Here is a 5,583-nt window from a genome sequence, read left to right as displayed (position 1 = left end):
ATATCTTTAAAATGTGTGTGATTCTTCATGACTTGCATGCCGGCATTTTATTTTTACCATGTTCTCTTGAAATTAATGTTTTATCAGCACCATGCTCTAACCAGCTGAACAAACCAGCCAGCTTAATTTGATGTTTATGTTTTAGAATATAAGTTTAGTATTAGTATATGCTTTATTGCTTAATAGAATGTACTTTATTTATTTTTAAAAATCTTTGGTTTTAAAATTTCTTTATTATTATTATCTTTTTTACATTCTAAGATGTTGTTGTGAAGCAGTTGGGGTGGAAGGAGAGAGAGGAAACGAGGAGGGGGACATGGTGGAGGCCCTTGGCAACCCCCTTATTCTAGCAGAGGAGCCCAGGGTCTTCTGGTGGTGGCTCAGTCATGGCTGGGCTGGATGTGTACATCAGGGGAAGTAGCTGAAACCCTTGGCTCCCCAATCCCAGCTTAGGAGGCTGAGGTGCTTCTGGCAGTGGCCTGATGGTTGTCACTGAGCTAGATGTGGATGTGGGAGGGCATGGCTGAGGCCCTCAATTTCCCCTCCACCCCAGCTCAGGAGCCCAGGGTGCTTCCAGCAGCAGTCTGGTGGTCGTCGCTGGGCTGAATGTGGATATCTGAGGGGCATGGCTGAGGACCTTGGCCCCTCCACCCCTCCACCCTGGCTCCAGAGCCTGGGGCACTTCCAGTGACAGCATGGTGGTTGTTACTGGGCTGGATGTGGTTGCAGGGGGGATGAGGTTGAGGCCTTCGGCCCTCTTCCCACCCTGGCTTGGGAGCCTGGAGGGCTTCCAGTCCTAGGTTTTATAGGTGTTCTTTGGTAGTGTTACATGTTTACTGGTTAATATTAAAATTTTGTCTCTGATCTGTGGGGTTTTTGTGTTTTCTTTCAGTTCAGTGTTGGATTATTAGCTACTCCCACCACATAAACTTTGCACTTGAACTAATTTGTGGTCCTTTGCTTACTTCTAAAAGGGAGGAACTTCCTGTGGGGACCAGCACTTGAGCCCTGTAGTTGAGATAAATTACTGCTTTGCTGCTGATTTTCTGCTGAAGGCTTTTTGTGCAGCTCGGGTTTTAATTGTTGATCTTGTAAGCACTTCTGGCTCTTGTGAGGTCTGGTACACCTGAGTTACATGGAACCTCTAGTCTGGGTCTGAGTTTTTTCAGTAAACTGCACCCCCTGCAGTTCTATATTCCTGACCAGTCTCCACTGAGTGATCCTGTGCTGACTGGGGGGCAGATCAGTTGTCCACGCTGTGCCCCAATGTTCCCTGGTGAGCCCATCTCCACCTCTAGTCTGGGTCTGAGTTTTTTCAGTAAACTGCACCCCCTGCAGTTCTATATTCCTGAACAGTCTCCACTGAGTGATCCTGTGCTGACTGGGGGGCAGATCAGTTGTCCACGCTGTGCCCCAATGTTCCCCGGTGAGCCCATCTCTGCCCCAATGTTCCCTGGTGAGCCCATCTCCCCCACCGTGCACACTCTAAACATTTCCCATAAGATGGGCCATATACCGGTCCCTTGCAATGACTCACCAGCCTCTGAGTGGTTCCTTTATTCAGTTGTCTGTGGCCTCTTGCTCCTGTGTGGGCCCATGGGAACCCTGTTAGTGGTATAGCTAGCTAGCCTTGGAGCCACCAAGGCCCTCTCCTCCCCTGCAGCCTCCAAACAACTTCATATGAAAGGCACAGCTGCAGCTTTTGCCAGGTCTTGCTCCATGTGCTTACCAGGGCCAGCCTTGAAGTGGCTGGGGCTCAAAACGGTCAGAGTGGTCCTTTCTCTTACCGTGTCTTCTCCCACTTTCATGAACTCCACAGGTCTCTCTTCCTCTTCCCCTGGGCTCTAATAGCCCCAGCTTGGCAGTTGTTGATTTTTGATAGTTGTAAATTGGTTGGTTGTGGGAGAGAGTGATGCTCGGTACTGACTATTCTGCCATCTCAACTGGAAGTGTCAGTATGTATTTTTATAAACCAGGCTCATATCTAAAATACAAACAAATAGATAAATAGTTATACATAATTCTAAAACCCTCAATAAAAATATATTTAATTATTTGATTGTTTGATGTTTTGAGTTGTATCTTTCTCTCCTGACTACTTCATGAACTATTCTGTTAGCAAACAATATTTCTCTAAAACAGAAACAACAGAATTATTCTAATAATTGGGATTTTTTTCGGTTTCTCTTTTTTATTTTTATTTATTATCATACATGCATGTGGGATACAACGTTGATTTTCAATAATTGTGTAGAATGTGTGGTGGTTAGATCAGTATAGTTAGCATATTCATTATTACAATATGCAATCATTCTTGGTGTCCATTGGCCAATTTCTCATTAGTCCCCCTCCCTCTTCCTCTCCTCTCCCCTTTTCCATCTCTATTTTTCTAAAAGTTCAATGTATTACTATGATTTGATTTTATGAAAGCACTTATCCTCCCTTGGAAGTAGTCATTCACACACACAAAAAAAGACCATAAAGTAACTTCACAAGAGTCTTCTGTCCAAACAGCAGAAGTAAATGTTGTTTACTTATTCTAATAACCTCTTAGGAAACTTCATGTAGTGATCCTACCCTATCTAGGGATTGTGACGGTTAATTTTACATGTCCACTCAGCTGGACCGCAGTGCCCAGATACTTAATCAAACATTATTTTGAATGTTTCTATAAGAGAAATATGTTTTAGATGAAATTGAAATTTAAATTGGAAAACTGAGTAAAGCAGATTGCCCTTTATATTTAGAGTCTAGGCCTCATCCAATAAGTAGAAGGCCCTAATAGAACAAAAGCTGACTCTCTTGGACACGAAAAAATTCTGCCAGCAGATGGCCTTCAGACTTGAACTGCAGCATGGACTCTTCCCTGGGTCACCAGCCTACCTGAACTACCCTGCAGATTTTGAAGCCTCATAATCACGAGCCAATTGCTTAAAATCTCCCAAATACATACACTCACACACATACATATCCTACTGGTGCTCTTTCTTGAGAGGACCCTGACTAATACAGAAGTTATTTCAAATTCTGCTACTTTTGCTTCATCTATGATGTATTCTCTATTATGTAATTGTAGAGCTAGGTCTGGGTCTGGAGCTCACAGACCCCTCAAGCCCATTGTCCAGACTGTGTAACAAACCCTTCCCATGCAGGTCTACGAGCTAGGTAACTGGAAGAAGGTCCTTGGAGCCTTGATTGAAGAAATAATAAGCTTTATTCAGCACACACACATCTAAGAGCAAGGCAGTCCAAAGAGAAACTCAACTGCTACCAGCAAAGCCCAAAGAAAGCTGAGCAGCTGCCAGCAAAGTAAACATGTTCTATTTTTAGATGCAAGATCTGCAGTCCAGCTGCTGCTTCACATACTCAAAAACCCACAATAGCAACAAACTAAAGAGATACATTGGCATGCAAGCATACTAACTCTACCCACACACAACTTGTTTACAAAGAATGTGCTGCACCATCCCCAACTGGACCTGAGATGAAAGGGTCTGACTAAACTATTCTATTTTCCTCACAGTAGTTCTTCCTCTTCAATCAAGGTATTCATTTTGATATTTCTCTAATTTTAGGTTACTGGCCTTGAAAACTTCCCTTAGTCTTATTTTCTGCCCAGCCCCTACATTTATTATCTGCACGCTATTCTCTGAAGCACTACCAGCATTGCCTGTTCCCCATCGCCTGTCCTTGTTTTCAACCAAGCTTGTCAGGTTGCAGTTGAAATTCAGGGAGCTATCACAAACCAGCCATCTTAGGCTGAATCCAGATCATAGACATGTTTTGCTTTGCCTGAGAATTTTACTCAGCAAAAATATTTTGCATTTGTATTAATTACTAACCTAAAAATAAGGAAAATACACATCAAATAAAGATTTTTAGATTCTCTTGAAAAATAGGAAAATCTGGTAACAGAGAGCTCTTATAGCAATAGTTAGCCAGGGCTGAGCAGAGGTTGCCCCTTATATGTGGGGAATGTGATTTCCAGCTCATCTGACCCCAACATATTTTTCTTACTTCAGCCAATCTGCTAAAATGAGTTGTATAACCTGCTTCCCTGTGAGCACTTGATTTTATGCCTCAGTATAGCTTGTCTCAGCGACTGTCTCTGAGGTTCCTTTAGGAAAAAATTCTCATAATTGCTGAAATCCTTACAGCATCACCAGAATATGCATAGATTTTTCAAAAGAAAAAGCAACAGCACTTATTTGAAGTAATTTCGGCTACAGTTTTTGTAAAAAAATACACTTGAACATCTACACATATACATCCTAGTAGTCTTATTACTTTGTAGTTCCACTGTATTTACTTTTATGGTGTTTATTGCACATGTAGGAATATTACATTTTCTCATGCTTTCTAAGATTTACATGAAATATTAACTTTGGTCTGTTGTGATAAGCTATGCAATAAATTCAATTAGAATATATTAATTTTGTATTAATTTCTTTATGCATTTATATTTCTAGCTCTAGAAATTTCAGTTTCCAGTTGTCCCTCAGTATTCACAGGGGATTGTCTCCAGGACTTCTGAAAAACCAAAACCCAGGGATACTCAAGTCCCTGGTATAAAACGGCATAGTATTTGCATATAACCTACACACATCCTCCCTTATACTTTAAATCACATCTAGATTACTTATAATACCTAATATAATGTAAATGCTATTTAAAAAGTTGTTATACTGTGTTTCTGAAATTTGCATTATTTTTATTGTTATATTATTATTACTATTTTTATCTTTTCAAATATTTTTGATCCTGGGTTGGTTGAATCCATGGATGCAGAACCCACAGATAGGGAAGGCTGACTGTATTTGTCTTTTGGTAAGAACATCTTTCTGGTGTACTGCTATTATTGTCTGGTTGGAAACTTCTCACTTCAAACCTTGTGTGGTTTCTGCCTCATGTTCCCAGAAGAAATCAGTGGATTGGGCCCCTTAAATTATTTGATTAAATAGCTATACTTTATATGATTTCATGTTTACATCTTTCTGGTGTACTGCTATTATTGTCTGGTTGGAAACTTCTCACTTCAAACCTTGTGTAGTTTCTGCCTCATGTTCCCAGAAGAAATCAGTGGATTGGGCCCCTTAAATTATTTGATTAAATAGCTATACTTTATATGATTTCATGTTTCATTTCTTAGCTCTACTTCAACTTAGAATTTTGAGTTAAAGTAAAAGAATCAGATAGGATTGTTAAAGTACACATTTCTTTAAAGCATACCATGCTGTGAAAGTTTCACCTTTTCTTTGTGCTGTTTGACTCTTCTCTATTGTTTCTCCTACTATTTTTATGTTTTTCCAGATATGCCAAGTTGATTGTTCGTGAATCTCCTTAATTTAAAATACTAAATGTTATCCCCTAGACATTTTGAAAGGAAAAACAAAATACTGTCACTACCCGTAGGTGATGACAATAAGATTAAATACCATTAGATTATTCTGGGATAAATTGAATCAGCCTCACAATGTTGCTATTAAAAGATATTATGATTGTAAATTGTACAATCTTCAGAGTATATCTCATTTTCAATGCCTCAGATGACCCAGATACTGAAAAGGATCCTAATCCAGGTTT

This window comes from Galeopterus variegatus, unplaced genomic scaffold, assembly GCF_000696425.1.
Source record: "Galeopterus variegatus unplaced genomic scaffold, G_variegatus-3.0.2 Scaffold4008, whole genome shotgun sequence".
NCBI lineage: Eukaryota > Metazoa > Chordata > Mammalia > Dermoptera > Cynocephalidae > Galeopterus > Galeopterus variegatus.
The sequence above is the reverse complement of the archived record's forward strand: the minus strand, read 5'-3'. Positions refer to the sequence as shown.